Below are 17,026 nucleotides of genomic sequence, written 5' to 3' on the forward strand. Positions count from 1 at the left end.
GATGAATGGTTGGACTCCCAGAACTTTCCACTACAAGGAAAAGAATGGATGAGTCCGTCATCGACTACATCGAGCAGTGAAGAAACCTCACCCTTTAGTGCAAGGAACAAATCAGTCGATCCTTTTCTATAGACACATGTGCCCAAGGGATGCATTGGGGACTACTCTACAACCTCAAAGGGAACATGCCTACCACCTTCGAAGAGTTAGCTACTCGAGCTCATGACTTGGAGATCCAAATAGCCAAGCATGGGAATCCCCAACTAAGTGATCCTCATGAAAAGAAGGATGGTAAGAAGGAAGTCAAGCAGGACCTTAAGACCACCTCCTCCTCCAAAGGAAAGGAAGTCATGAACACTACCGCTACACCAGTTAAGATCTCCAGCAAGAAGAATAAGACAGAGGTTAAAGTGAAATCTTTTGCAAATCAAGGCCAAGAGAAGTCTAGGCCTACTTTGAAGGAACTAGACGAGAAGGAGTATCCATTCCCTGACTCTGATGTTCCAGAAATGCTCAGTCAGCTACTACAATCAAAGTTGATTGAGCTACCACCGCCCAAGTGACCTGAAGAGCAAGGGTGTGTGACCGACCCCAAGTACTGCTAGTACCATTAGATGGTAAGTCATCCAACTGAAAGGTGTTTTGTCCTAAAGGAAAAAATACTTCATCTCGCAGAACAAGGAAAGATCGAGTTAGATCCTGGAGACAATTTCATTGCTACTAACGTCACCATGGTGACTTTTGGGTCTTCTAACCCAGTACCACTGCATCCCTCTACAGGTTTTTCCTCATCTGCTCAAGCTATAGTGAGTGTCCAGACCTCAAGGAACTCTTTACCCACAAAAGGGAAGTCAACACCATAGGCAAGTTAGCTGGACCCCCAACGATGTCTTTTCCTATGGTATCCCTCCCACAAAGGGCAGTTCTTGTCCAATTTATTGTTGATCAAGAGGTGACCACAATTTATGCATATCCTGACATGCCAAGGATTGGGAATCCCGACATCCTAACTCTCTATGAGCTGATGACTGATGACTAGGACTACTAGGAAGAGTCGTATGTTTCGGAAGATGAGATAAAAGATGGGTGGTCCACCTTCACCAACAAGAAACCCAAGGAGAAGGTACGACATCAACCTGAAGGAATCATTTTGAATAGGGCAAGACTATCTTCATCTACTCTAGTGACTTAGAAACATCTCCTCAAGATGAAATCAGATGGACCGTTGTCTCTCGATGTAAGAATAAGGATCCTTGTCCCATCATCCCTGTGTCAAACAGACCAAAGTGGGCTAGAAGACGATGAGTACACAACGCCTCCAAGAAGAAGAAAGTGCTAAAGAAGAAAGCACCTCAGGTACCCCCAACTAGTGAGGAGGAAGTTCTTCAACAACCTCGTCCAACTCCAGTAACCCTTTGGGAGTTCATGCCTAGAGAACTTTTCCCAGAGGAGTGTATAGCAGCATACATGGTGATAGTTGATGAAGTTGAAACATCACCATCAATAGAAGAAGCTTCATCTGACGAGGACAAAGACGTGACAAGGCTTCTTCAAGAACACCCCATGTGTGATGAAGAAGTAACAAAGCAACTGAAGGAAGTGCCATTCCACCTAAGACTTACCCAAACATTACAACTTCTGTAGAAGGTTCGCTTTACATTGACAAACACCCTAATTCTCCCCAACAAGTACCAAAGCGATGTACCAAAAGGGGATGACTACATGGATTGCATGGCAACAATTACTTTCACAGATGAGGATTTACAACTTGGGTCACATCCGCACAATAGACCCTTATATATTGCTGGATATGTTCTTGAACAGAAGATGTCATGCATCCTCATTGATTGTGGATCTACCGTCAACATATTGCCAGTCTCCACTATGAAACAATTTGGGATTGACAAGTATGAATTGCTAAAGAGCAAGTTGATAATCCAAGACTTCAATCAAAAGGGACAACATGTTGTGGGCATGGTGCATCTTGAGATAGAAATAGGGGACTTGACATCTTTGGCCCTTCTACATGTCATTGATGCCAAGACATCCAACCAACTACTTTTGGGACGTCCTTGGTTGCATGAGACAGGGGTGGTTCCTTCAACATGGAACCAATGCTTCAAATACTACCATAATGGAACACAGAGGAAAGTAGTCATTGAGCTAGAGCCTTTCAACAAAGCCAAAGCACATTTTGCTAATGAAAAGTTCTACTTTAACAAGGTCATCTTAGAATCTCTTCTGGTCTTTGTGCCGAAACCTTCTACAATGAAGGTCTGGAAGGAAAAGGAGGACTCGATGCATGAAGAAGAAAGTGCATCTTCAAGTAGTGACAAGAAGCCTCTACAAAACCATCATGCATTTTCTACCTTGCCAACAACTCCACCATTGACTTCTTCTTCTTGTAACCAATCAGCCCCTATTCTTCGTTACACCCCAAAGTCTAGGAGAAGGGAAGGGCAACTACCTTTTGAGGTCATGGCTGCACCAAGCACTACACTGATATCAAGGAGTGACATTGAAGTTCTTGAGAAGAATGTTGTGCTTCCAATCTCCACAGCATTGAAGTCAGTGGTTTTTTAACCTTCACTAAAGGAATTTGTTAGAGCTTCGTCAACCAATAAAGTAGGGCAACATCAAGAAGGGTGGTTTGACCCCAACGCTGAGAAGCTCTTCAAGAAGGTAGGCTATAGAGAAGAGGTAAAAATCATCGGTTAGGGGACCTTGAGCCAATCCTTACAAGTGGACAAGCCTATGGCCTAACAAAAACGTGTAGGAAACTGTGGACCCCACATTAAGTGTTTTCATTGTTAGACAGTGTATGCCCTTAGCTCCAATCACCATGATGTACATTATGACTCATTGTAAATGAATAAAGTACATATTTGATTCATGTTATTGTGGTGTGTTTCTGTGTAATACCCTTAAACTAGATACATGAGACTCGTGTTAGTTTAGAATCTTCATAGCTGTTGGATAGATCTGGGGAGATTTATCCTGCCAAGACTGACACTGATGTGCCGCCAATTTGGTTGGGGTGGCTTGTCTCAGCCACCAAGGTGAGACCTGAGGTACATGCAGTGTAGGTTTTCTTGAAACCTTGAACCAGACCAAAATTCCAGTATTGCCCTGGACATTGGAGATAGATGGGCAAAACTGGAATGTTACACCTGACCCCTAGACTCGATTATGATACTGCACTAGGTGTCGGATTGGGTTGTCTTTGATGTGCCAATCAGTGAGATCCTTAGAGGGGGTCAAAACCTGGGTATGTTGGGACAGTCAGAGAATTCACCTGAGTGGGTGATCATAGTGCCAGGATCAGCCCCTTTGTCGGACAAAGTGAATGATCAGGAAAATGCACTCTCTTTGATGAAAACCTAAACTGTCGGTAGTGGATTTCAAATGTGTTTGAAATTTGGTTTTGCAAAATATATTTATATAGAGATATACTTATAAATATTATGGTTTCTAAATGTTTTCAAAAGGTTTTAATTCTCGGGATCCATGTGAGTAGAGAGTGCAGCACTGTACCTTGCAGCCGAGGGAGAGGTCCTCTCTTGGCGGGCAGTGTTTGATCATTAAGGGCTGAGAGGTTAAGTGTAAGATCATTAAGGGTTATACCTGATGGGCTAATCTTGCATCCGCCCATAGTCCTTGGGCATTCATAAGATGGCTAGACCCTAGGACCATTTAGTGTAAATGTTGGGCCCATTAAAAGCCCATTGTGATGGATTCAGGGATTCACAATATTCAGTAGTGAATTCAGCCAGGCCTTGTAACAGATGCTAGGTTGAACCCATGTGGCTGATGTGTAGATCAATGTTAAGGCCCCATGCCATACAAAGAAAGCCAAGCTAGCTAGCATTAAAAGGAAGTGAGCCTGAAAGCTTAATGGGCCTAAAATCCCATTTCAAATTGGGTTAATTGGATTAATTAAATAGGTGCAGATCTGGGTTTGGATCAATAGATAAGGATAAGAGGATAACACTTATCCACTTAAAGAGTTCAGATCCAAATAAAGATTTGGATCAGGAAACTCCTAATTTGATTAGGAATAAGCTGATTTTGAACTATAGATAAGATAAGGGATTATCCTTTTCCCTTAAAGAGTCCAAATCCAAAAAAAATTTGGATAAGGAAACTCCTAATCAGATTAGGAGGTTGTCTCTTTAAGGTTATAAATAGAGAGCAGGGCGGACCTGAAAAGACACACAACATAGAGAGAAGACAACTCAGTTAGACTGATCTTGCCTTCAGTTTTTTTTCTTCCTGCTCTTGCTGCTCTACCTGTTCGATCTCCAGTTGTTGGATCTAATGAAGATTTGATCTTGATATTGTCTCTTGCTAGAAGAAACAATTTTGAAGATGTGCTCACTACTCCATTCCATTCTTGCTAAAGAATCACAAGTTCTTGGTGAAGAACTACCTGTCAATCCTGCCTCATCCTATGTTGTGTCATATTCAGTGGAGGGAGGATTTGGTACACTCTTTGGGCGTGAACACCTACGTTGGGAGGAGTTTTTTTGCGTGGATTCCGTATCAGGTATGTCTCTCCCTAATCTTTGTTAGACAATTATGCCCTTAGCACCAATCAGATTGATGTATCTTTTGACATTTATTGTAAATGAATAAAGTACATAATTGATTCATGTCATTGTGGTGTGTTTCTGTGTAATACCCTTAAACTAGACACTTATGAGACTCGCGTTAGTTTAGAATCTTCACAACCGTTAGATAGATCTGGGGAGATTTATCTTCCCAAGGCTGACACTGATGTACTGTCAAGTTGGTTGGGGTGGCCTGTCTCAGCTACCATGGTGTGACATGAGGTACATGTAGTGTGGGTTTTCTTGAAACCCTGAACCAGACCAAAATTCCAGTATTGCTCTGGGCCTTGCGGATAGATGGTTAAAACTACAATGTTACACCTGACCCCTAAACTCAATTATGGTACTGCACTAGGTGTCAGATCATGCTGTCTTTGATATGCCAATCAGTGAGATCCTTAGAAGGGGTCAAAACTTGGGTATGTTGGGATAGTCCGAGAATTCATTTGAGTGGGTGATCATAGTGATAGGATTAGCCCCTTTGTCGGACAAAGTGAATGATCAGGGATGCACTCTCTAATGGAAACCTAAACTGCCAGATATTAATTTCAACCATTGAAATTTGTTTTTTGCAAAATATATTTATATAAAGATATACATATATATATATATTATGGTTCCAAAATGTTTGCAAAAGGTTTTAATTCCCAGGATCCATGTGAGTAGAGAATGCAACATTATACCTTGCAGTCGAGGGAGTGGTCTTCTCTTGTTGGACAGTGTTTGATCATTATGGGCTGAGAGGTTGAGTGTAAGACCATTTAGGGCTTTTACTTGATGGGCTAATCTCACATCTGCCCACAGTCCTTGGGCCTTCATAAGATGGTTGGACCCAAGGACCATTTAGGGTAAATGTTGGGCCCATTAAGAGCCCATACTGATGGACTCAGGGATTCACTGTATTCAACAATGAATTCGGCCAGGCCTTGTAATAGAGGTTAGGCTGAACTCATGTGGCTGATGTGTAGATCAATGTTAGGGTCCCACGCCATACAAAGAGAGCCAAGCTAGCCATCATTAAAAGAAAGTGAGCCTGAGAGGTCAAGTGTAAGACCATTGAGGGTAATACCTGATGGGCTAATCTTGCATCTACCCACAGTCCTTGGGTTTTCATTAGGTGGTTGGACCCAAGGACCATTTAATGTAAATGTTGGGCCCATTAAGAGTCCATAGTGATAGGCTCAGGGGTTCACTGTCTTCTACAATGAATTCGGCCTGGCCTTGTAACAAAGGTCGGGCTGAACCCATGTGGCTAATGTATAGATCAATGTTTGGGTCCCACGCCATACAAAGAGAGCCAACTGGGCAGCAGGTTAAGAGGTTAAGTGAGCACATAAACTTAATGGGCCTAAAGCCCAATTTCGAACTAGGTTAATTAGATTAATTAAATAGGGGCAAATCTGGGTTTGGATCAGTAGATAAGGATAAGAGGATAAGTCTTATCCACTTAAAGAGTCCAGATCCAAATAAAGATTTGGATCAAGAAACTCCTAATCAGATTAGGAGGTTGTCTCTTTAAGGCTATAAATAAGAGAGCAGGGCGGACATGCAAAACACACCAGTCAAGACACAGAAAAGTGCAGAGTTCTTCCCAGTTCTTGCCGCCCCTACCCAGTTCGATCTCCACTTGTGGGAGTGATCAAGAATTGTTCTTGATATTGCTTCTTGGTAGAAGAAGCAATCTGAAGCCATGCTCACCAGCCCTCTACTCCATTCTTGCTGAAGAATTCGGTTCTTGCTAAAGAGTCGTCCTACTGATCCTGCTTCACCTCACACTGTGCCATTTTCAGTGGAAGCAGGTTTTGGTTTTCTCCTTGGGCGTGAACACCTTCATTGGGAGTTACTGCTACTTCGTATCAAGTATATCCCTCTCCTCCCTTTTGGTTTCAAATCTGGTTCGGTTTGGTTCAAGATTGATATTTGAAAATGCAGTTTTCTAAAATAGGGAATGCGATTCCCAAATGGGAGAGAGAAATTTTTGAAGTTTCGCCCAATCATCATGCAAGGTTTGGCCATCCGTATGATGGATCTCTCATCCCTTCAGTGGTATTAAAGCTAGGTTCAAATCTTGAACCGAATTAAACCAGATCTGGATCTACGCAAACGGGCAGAATGCCTTCTGCCCGATTTGCACAGTTAACATTTTTCTGGGAAATCGGTTCCTAGTTTTTGGGCAAATGATCTGAAATTAAATATTTATTAATCTGATTTATATTTAGAACTGTTCTATATATTCTTCTTGGATTTTGGGTTGTTCGTATGGTTGAGATCAAATTCTTTTATTGGCGTAAGAAATATGCGCACCTACTGATTTATTCTATTCATTCTTGGTCTGTAATTAATTTTATTTTTAATTTCTAGACAAAATGTATAGGAATTCGAATATGATGTAATATTAAAAGAAAATAAGGTTTTCTATTTTATTTCATTCGAAAATGAAGCAGAAAGCGCAAAGGAGAGAATTTCACAGATTCGGGTTCGGCGATCTGCGATTTGCAGTTTTGTAAACTGCATACTGCGAACTGATCTTTATTTTGCAGGGTGGCAGTCTTACGAACAGCCCTCTTACTTATTCATGATTGTCATGTATCAGTTGTTTAATTTCAGATCAGCAGGGCAGACATGCAAAACACACCAGACAAGACACTGAAAAGTGTAGAGTTCTTCCCTGCTCTTGCCGCCCCTACCCAGTTCGATCTCCACTTGTGGGAGTGATCAAGAATTGTTCTCGATATTGCTTCTTGGTAGAAGAAGCAATCTAAAGTCATGCTCACCAGCCCTCTACTCCATTCTTACTGAAGAATTCGGTTCTTGCTGAAGAGCCGTCCTATTGATCCTGCTTCACCTCACACTATCATCTTCAAAGGAAGCAGGTTTTGGTTTTCTCCTTGGGCATGAACACCTTCATTGGGAGTTACTACTACTCCATATCAGGTATATCCCTCTCCTCCCTTTTAGTTTTAGATCTGGTCGGGTTTGGTTCAAGATTGATCATTGAAAATGCAGTTTTCTAAAATAGGGAATGCGATTCCCAGATGGGAGAGAGAAATTTTTCAAATTTCGCCCAACCTTCCTACAAGGTTCGGCCATCCATATGATGGATCTCTCATCCCTTCAATCTTGGTTTCAGATTTGGTCTGGTTTGGTTACAATAACGAACCTTGAAAATGTAGTTTTCTAAATTGGGAATAGGATTCCCGGATGGGAGTAAAGAAATTTTTGAAATTTCGCCCAACCATCCTGCAAGGTTCGGCCATCCATATGATGGACCTCCCATCCCTTCATTCATGTGACACCCTGAGATGTACTTCGGTTTAAATTGATTAGGATCAGCTTTCCTAGTAGGATTAGTTTTATTCTATCTTATCTAGGATTAGTTTTATTTTAATCTTATCTTTTATTTCCATGTAAGCTTAAAGTTCTTTTACAATTAGGAAACTATGTATATAAATTAAGGAGTGGGGCGGCTGTTTTATACACACCAGCCACTCTCTTCTTTCTAAAACCTCTCCACGAGTTCTCCCTCTTCATCTTTCTTCTTTTTCTTCTCATCTTCTCTCTTCCTTTATTTTTTGATCAAAACCAAATAGATATTTGTAGTCTTGTATGACTACTTGGTACCAGAGCAAGATCTAGGGCTTCTCATGTGGTTTTGATCCAGCCAACCACATGAGAATTGCCTAGGACTGGAAAAATAGAAAGATCATTTCTTCGGCTGATTCTTGGAGGTTATCTAGAGCAGTAATCCAAAGATTGGATTGATCCTTGATAACCAGGAAGAATCAGAGAAAGATAAGAGGATCAAGATCAGTTCTTAATCAAGACTAGAGGCGGCTACCAGAATTTCAAATGAATTTTGGTTCGATATCAGAATTTCAAAGGAATTTTAGTTCAAGATCAGCCTTTCAAGACTGGAAGAGACAATCAGAATTTCAGAGGATTGATCCTTGATAACCAGGAAGAATCAGAGAAAGATAAGAGGATCAAGATCAATTTAGAATTAACTGGTGAGATTTCAATCTCTCTTAAGATCAGTAGCAAAAATAACTTGATCTAAGAGGTATGGTTAGAAAATTTTCTTCTTTCTATATTTCTTTTGGGATTTAAGAGAAAAACCCACGAGATTTAGAACTGTTATTATTTCAGGGAGGTAATCAGATTTGTCTCCCTCGATTTAAAGTTATTCTTTACTTTCTGGAAGACCCAGTAAAGCTGTTTCAGCAGGATTGTTATAGTTGAATCAGTTTTTTTTTTACTATTATCAGTCTCAAGACCCAATAGGCCGACTGTCACAGTAGTTAGAGAGGTTTCTTTTACTGAATCAGATTTCTTCATCTAGTCCCACTACTAGTTACAGACCTAGTAGGCCGACTGGTACAGTAATTAGGAAGTGTCCTTTAACTAACTTCTAAGAATGGAGTTTAAGAGCCAATGAGAGGGTGTTTTTGGGACTGGTTCAGGTGGCATGACTGAAAACACCTTCTTGATTACAACTGTAAAGTTTGATGGTTCAAACTACTTAGAGTGGGCCCAATCAGCCATAATGGTCATTGAGGGAAGAGGAAAGTTGAACTATTTGTTGGGAGATGTGAAGGAACCAACTAAGGAGGATCCCACTTGTGCTAAGTGGATTCAAGAAAATTATTTGGTGATGACATGGTTGTGCAACTCCATGCAGCCACACATCAGCCGAAATTACTTATGGGCAAAAACAACTAAAAAATATGGAATGTTGTGAAAGGAACCTACCCTCAGCCACTTAATGTTGCTAGGGCTTATGAGCTGAAATGTGAGGTTAAAAATCTCAAACAAAGAGAGAAACAAGTCTCTGTTTATTTTTAAACCCTAAAATCTCTGTAGAATGAGATTGACCACCTTGAGACAATTGAATGGGAGAGTCAGAAAGATGCACTGACTTACAGAAAGCAAGTTGAAACTAACAGAGTATTTGAGTTCCTGGCTGGCCTAAATTCTGAGTATGATATTGTAATATAGCAACTATTGACAAGAGAAAGTGTGACTCTATCTCAAGCTTATTCCCTAGTGCATAGTGTAGAAACTAGGAGAAATGTTATGTTACAGTAGCAACCTTTTGAATCTGCCCTGGCAGTAGTTAAACCCAAGCCCAGGGGAGAAAAGGAAATGGATATGAAGAAAGAGGCTAAAAAGGACCTAGTTTGTGAACATTGCAAGAAACCTAAACACACTAAAGACACTTGTTGGAAGCTGCATCCATATCTAGTTCCAGCAAAGCTCAGAAACAAAAAGGGGAATGCCAATATGGCTGTCAACACTAATAGTGCAGCCTCAACGGCCTCAAGAGGCACTACTCTAGACACCCTAGCTGCTGTCTGAGCTGCTCTGACACAATTGGAAAGTGAAGTCAGTAACTCAATATCATCTCCTCAGCCATCATCAGCTCCTTTAACCTCATCCTTTGCTCAATCAGGTAATCTGGCCTCAGCTTATCATGCTTCAGCTCCAGATAATATAGAACATTCTTGGATAATAGATTCAGGAACATCTGACCATATAACTGGCTTGCCATCACTTTTCTCTACCTATCATTTATCTTCTAATAAAGACAAAGTATCCATTTCTGATGGATCCCTTGTTCCTATTTCTGGCAAAGGAGACATCAAGTTGTCTGATGCAGTTTCCCTAACCTCTGTCCTACATATTCCTAAGCTTAATACTAACTTTGTCTCAGTTAGTAACATTACAAAAAAACAGAAATGTTCAGTAACCTTTGTTTCCTGATCAATGTGTTTTTCAGGATCTAGAAACAAGGAGGATGATTGGAACTGGCCGTGAGACAAATGGAATCCACCTACTTGGAGGAAGTGCTCATAAAGAGGATAGTGAAACTAAGAAATCCTTTATTTCTCAGTTTGTTGATCAGGTGATGCTTTGGCATAATAGGATGGGCCATTTATCCCTTTAGGCTTTGAAAAGTTTGTTTCCTAATATATTTGAATATGTTCGTATGACAAGTTTGAAATGTGAAAGTTGTGAGCTTGCAAAACATTGCAAGACTACTTATTGATTAAGTAATAACAGAAGCAACATTCCTTTCGAAATTGTGCATACTAATGTTTTGAGACCTTATCATACCATTGCTATGGGGGGTACAGATATTTCCTATTATTTGTTGATGATTATACTCTATTCTCTTGGGTTTCCCGTATATGACATTCCAACATTAACTCGGATCTTTCATCAAATGATTTTAACCCAATTTGGAGTCAAAATTAAAATTTTTAGATCTAATAATGAAAAAGAATATTTTTCAAACCTATTAGCCTCCTACATGCTTGATCATTGGATTATCCATCAGAGTACCTGCCCACATACACCACAGTAGAATGGGGTTGCTGAAAGAAAGAATAGACACATATTGGAGGTAGCCAAAGGCATTATGTTTACCTCAAATGTGCTTGTACATTTTTGGAGGGGATGCCATTCTTACAACAGTTTATCTTATCAACTGAATTCCTTCACGGGTTCTTAACATGAAAACTCCATTCACCCTTTTATACCCTGATAAAGAATTGTTTACCATTCCCCTCAAAACCTTTGGGTGCACTTGCTTCGTTCAATTCCTTGGCCCTCATCGTTCCAAATTTTATCCTAAGGCCTCCAAATGCATTTTCCTTGGTTATGCCCAAACTCAAAAGGGATATTGTTGTTATGAACTGACTTCTAGAAAAATATTTATCTCAATGGATGTCACCTTCTTTGAGGATAAACCCTATTATCCAAGGGTTTCTCCTCAAGGGGAGAATAGTGAAGCCGGGAGTAACTCATCGGAAGTTCCTTTTCCAATCCTATTAAGTGGAGAAGGATGTCAAAGGTGCAAGGATGTGAGAGTCTATCACAGACAATGGAGATAGGTCAATTTTGGACATCAATAGTGCAGGCCAATCCCAGTCCCCTCTACATATCCAGATCCCGATACCACAGTAGCCCTAGTTCCTTCTATAGATCCAAATCCAGGTACCATAGTAGCCCCAATTCCTTCTACAGATCTAGATCCAGGTACCGTAGTAGCCCTATTTCCTTCTATAGATCCAGATCCAAGTACCACAGATACTACAGATGAGAAACATCCAACCATGGAGCCTTCACCTTCATTCAGTAACCTTGATCTCCCCATAGCAGTTCGTAAAGGCAAACGTTGTTGCACCATAACTCATTGCATTTCTCAGTTCCTATCCTATAATCATTTGTCTCCCTTCTGCAAGTCTTTTGTCACATCCATTGTTGATATTCCCATTCCCAGAACAATACAGGAAGCATTGGAAGTATCAAAATGGAAAGATGCAATAAAAGTAGAAATGGATGCCCTCGTCAAAAACAATACCTGGGAGATAATTGATTAACTTAAAGGAAAGAAACTGGTTGGATGTAGATGGGTATTCACTGTGAAACATAATGCTGATGGTTTTGTTGACAGGTATAAGGCCCGATTAGTTGCAAAAGGATTTACTCAGACATATGGTATTGACTACTTAGAAACTTTTGCACCAGTAGCAAAAATGACCACTATTAGAGTACTATTATCTCTTGCAGCTAGTTACTCTTGGCCATTGTATCAGATGGATGTTAAAAATGCCTTTCTCAATGGAGACTTGTAGGAAGAAGTTTACATGCAGTTGCCTCTAGGATTTTATGGTATGGATACAGGAAAGGTTTGTCAGTTGAACAAAGCTCTATATGGATTAAAACAGTCCCCCCAGAGCATGGTTTGACAGATTTAGATGAGCCCTTGATAGGTTTGGATATGTGCAGGCTTAGTGAGACCACACCTTATTTATTAAGAGAGTGGGTTCCTCCGTAATCTTGCTTTCCATGTATGTGGATGATATTGTAGTAAGCGGGAGTGATACTAGTGAGATTGAGTCTCTTAAGCAACTCCTTCATCAAGAGTTTGAGGTAAAAGATCTGGAGGAACTACGATACTTCTTGGGCATTGAGGTAGCTAGATCCAAGCATGGGATTTTTATTTCTCAATGAAAGTATGTTCTTGATCTGCTAGAGGAAATAGGAAAGTTAGGAGTTAAGCCTGCAGACACACCTATTGAACAGAACCACAGGATTAGTGCAGAGGGTGGAGAACCTATTGAAGATAAATCTATGTTTCAACGGTTAGTTGGAAAGCTTCTCTATCTTTGCCTCACACGACCTGACATTAGTTATGCAGTCAATGTAGTTAGTCAGTATATGCACTCTCCTAGAACTACTCCCTAGGCAGAGGCATTTTGTTCAAGAAAAATGATCACATGAAGATAGAGGTCTACACAGATGCTAATTGGACTGGGTGTGTTGATGGCTGAAGATCTACCTCTGGATATTATGCCTTTGTAGGAGGTAATCTGGTCTCCTAGAAGAGTAGGAAACAAAGTGTTGTTTCTCGTTCAAGTGTTGAAGCTGAATATAGGTCCATGGAAAATGGTGTGGCTGAGATTCTATGGTTGAGATCATTACTTGAGGAATTGATATTGTTTATGAGAAACCCCTAATGTTGTATTGTGATAATTAGGCTACCATCAATATAGCACATAATCCAGTACAACACGATAGAACTAAGCATATCAAAGTGGACTGACATTTTATCAAAGAAAGGGTTACATCTCAAGAAGTATGCCTTCCCTACATCACCTCCAACATGCAGCTTGCAGACCTACTTACCAAGGCTCTTTCAAGAAAGAAGTTAGAAGAAGATCTATGCAAGTTGGGAATGACAAATATCTACTACCCAACTTGAGGGGGAGTGTAGGAAACTGTGGACCCCATATTAAATGTTTTCGTGTGACACCCTGAGATGGTTTAAATTGATTAGGATAAGCTTTCCTAGTAGGATTAGTTTTATTCTATCTTATCTAGGATTAGTTTTATTTTAATCTTATCTTTTATTGCCATGTAAGCATTAAAGTTCTTTTACAATTAGGAAACTATGTACATAAATTAAGGAGTGGGGCGGCTGTTTTATACACACCAACCACTCTCTTCTTTCTAAAACCTCTCCACGAGTTCTCCTTCTTCATCTCTCATCTTTTTCTTCTCATCTTGTCTCTTCCTTTCTTTATTTTCTGTTCAAAACCTAATAGATATTTGTAGTCTTGTACGACTACTAAACGCAAAGAGCTTTACAAAGTGGAGGCTCCCACATCCCTCAACAAAATGTTGGCTTAGGATACCATCAAAATCCACCAACTACAATTTCACAAAGGAAAATGCCATCCAACCACATCACTGTAGAAGTGGTGGACAAGAAGGAAAAGAAGCATAGACAATAGAGTTTAGTCTTCAATCGGCTAGGAGAACTGAGAGAAAGACAACCAGTGTTCGACAGGCTTGGAGGACAAGACACTGCTCCAACATCATCTGTTCAACCACAAAGGACTTTAATACTCTCCCACATAGGGCCCAAGGGTGCCAATTGGAAGAAAAAGGGTCAAAAACAAAGTCAAAGCCTACAATGCGCCATTGCTACAAAGGAGAAGTTAGAGCCTTGGAGTGTTGTTCCTTATCGTATGAAGAGGGTAGCAAACTTGGAAGTTTCTTCATATGAGACCTTGATAGTTAGACAACAGATTATTGTCATCACGTCTCCATCATCTTCTCAGTCAAAGTTCAACTTTCAACCAAAACAAGGCATGAAAGAACAAAGTGAAGGGATAACTGAGGGTGAAGACATTGTTTCAGTTAATTACATCACCATCGAGGAGGAGGATGAAGAGCTATCAAACACTTCTTTAGATGAAGAACTTGAGCCTGCCCCACCTACCTTTGAAGAAGGAGGCCAAGCAACAGTGGACGACTTGAAGGAGTTGAACCTTGGCACCAAAAGGAACCTAGACCTATCTACATTAGTGCACTCCTTAGCCTTGAAGAAGAAGCCAAATACTTCAAACTACTTCAGGAGCACAAGAATGTCTTTGCTTGGACATACAAGGAAATGCCCGGGTTAGACCCAAAGGTTTCTATCCACCACCTTTCTATTAGGTATGGGGTACAACCAATCAAGCAAGCACAACATCGATTCTGGCCCGAGTTGATTCCACAAATTGAAGCAGAAATCAACAAGCTCATTGGAGCTGGTTTTATTCAGGAGTTGAAGTATCCAACTTGGATTGCAAACATTGTCCCTGTGAGGAAGAAGAATGGTCAAATTCAGGTCTGTGTTGACTTCGGAGACCTAAATCAAGTTTGCCCAAAAGACGACATTCCTTTGCCTATCACTGAACTCATGGTAGATGCAACTACATACAGCATATAGCATTCTACAGTTTTCTCCCTCAGCTCTTGCTGTCCTTACCCAATTTGATCTCCACTCTTGGAACTAATCAAGATTAGATCTTGATAATTTTTCTTGTTAGAAGAAGCAATCTAAAGTCGTGCTCACACCCTGCGTGATTCTTGCTAAAGAATTAGGGTTCTTGCTGAAGAACTTCCTTGTTGATCTTGCCTCAACATAAGTTGTGTCATCTTCAGTGGAGGCAAGTTTTGGTGACTTCTTTGGGCGTGAACACCTACGTTGGGAGTTACTTACATTGATTCTATATCAGGTATATCCCTCTCCCTCTTTTGATTTCAGATCTGATCTGGTTTGTTTCAAGAACGAACCTTGAAAAATGTAGTTTTTCTAAATTATGGAATATGATTCCTGGACGGGAGAAAGAAATTTTGTGAAATTTTGCCTAACCACCCTGCATGGTTCGGCCATCTATTTGATGGATCTCCCATCCCTTCAAATGATTTACAACTAAATCTTATTAATAAGCCAACTGTTGGAAATGTACCTAGACATCCACGACAAGGACAACAAATTTCCATTGTATGGTCTTTATCCTTTTCATTTTATTACCATGATTGTATTTTTTCCTCTTCTTGTATTTAATTTTTGACTATTGTATTTCTATCCTTTGATGTGTATTAAATGATTATCTGATTTCTGTTATCATGTCAATGCCCATCTACCTGCTAAGGGCATGGGCGTGTGCCATGCAAATTTTTCAAGCCTCTTTGAATGGGGGAAAATATATGGAAAAAGGACTCTTAATCTGGTCAAGAAGGGAAGTTCCCTACATGACTTATCCTCTTTTTGCCACATAGATGGATGATGTGGCTATTCAAAACCATCCGCAAGGAATGGGGCCATTTGGAGTATGGATTGTCACAATGCCCATCTACATGACTTATTTTTTTTACTACAAAAATTGACTATTAAAAATGCTTATTTTGGACATGTAGTCTGTAGACAAGAATTTTGGGTTGAAATTTGCCCCATAAATAGAGGGAAAAACACTATTTCAAGTTGGGGAATAAGTTTATTTGGAATGGAGGATTAAACATGTGGTCAGTTGAAGAATTGGAGTAAGTTGCGAAGGAAAGCTCCCCATTCCCTACCCAATTAGAAAACCTTTTTCCCATGCACTTTATATTTAATATTACAGATTTTGTTGGTTCATGTATGATCTACCCATGGAGACATGGCATCACATCTTGAATCTAACTTCATAAATACTTATGCAAAATCAGTACACTTGCCTAATACTATTAGAACCATTCATCATACATAAATTGCATGGCATGGGTAGTTTTATATCTTATTAACTTTTAAATTTTATTTTTTTTCTATTTGTCCAGGAAGTGCAGAAAGAAGGGTTAAATGTTTCCTTGAGGTCTTGCAATGGATTTCTGATATTCTTTTTAATCATAACTGGTTAATGAAGGAAGTGAAATAGAAAGCATGGACATGTTTATGGAACTTATCTCCTCATAGTTAGAGTTAATGAAGGAAGTGAAATAGGCCCACCTTTGAGGATGGATGTAGCATGCACACTATGGTGATTCAGAAAGTTGAAAGGATTCTTTTCTTATGGTTGCCCATGTTGGAGTTCAAAGGGCTGACAATTGCCTTTGTCTGGATTGAAACTCTACCATCTTTAACTGATTCTGTTTCTGATGTATGATGTGCAAGTTGTTGTATATGCATCACAGGTCATATTACAATTTTGTAAATGGGTTTTACTTCATGTTTATTGATACAATTAATATCCTTATAAGGAGAGAGAACTTTGACACCAAAGAATAATCATTATTTGTATTTGTATCATCCAAATATAACGTCTTTGATTTGTTTCTACTTTCTAATAAATGGTTTTCTTTTGTATCAAAATAAAGATTTAAATTACCCAAACTCTAGCTTCTCCTATTTCTAAAGAATGTGGTTCCTCTCATAGATGGATCTGAAAAAGAACATCAAGGTTATGCCCCTAACTGCCGCTAAAAGATCATGTACCAAAGTTATAGTGGCAGTTGGCTCAACTTTTAGCGACAGTCGTAGCTATTGTTAAAAGTATTTGTAGTGGCAGTCGGATCAACTAAAAGTATTTGTAGTGGCAATTTTT

General features: G+C 39.8%; 1 long non-coding RNA gene across 1 annotated transcript in view; it reads left to right on the plus strand.

Annotated features, from left to right (window-relative positions):
- LOC148801405 (uncharacterized) overlaps positions 1 to 16,773 on the plus strand; it is a 48,281-nt gene extending 31,508 nt beyond the window's left edge. The window contains exon 3 of the long non-coding RNA XR_016084599.1: positions 16,263 to 16,773. This is a non-coding gene — a long non-coding RNA (uncharacterized LOC148801405). The remainder of the gene's footprint in view (positions 1 to 16,262) is intronic.
- Positions 16,774 to 17,026: the final 253 nt, after the last annotated feature.

This window comes from Nelumbo nucifera, chromosome 3, assembly GCF_055504915.1.
Source record: "Nelumbo nucifera cultivar China Antique chromosome 3, China Antique-T2T, whole genome shotgun sequence".
In the NCBI taxonomy this organism is placed as follows: Eukaryota; Viridiplantae; Streptophyta; class Magnoliopsida; order Proteales; family Nelumbonaceae; genus Nelumbo; species Nelumbo nucifera.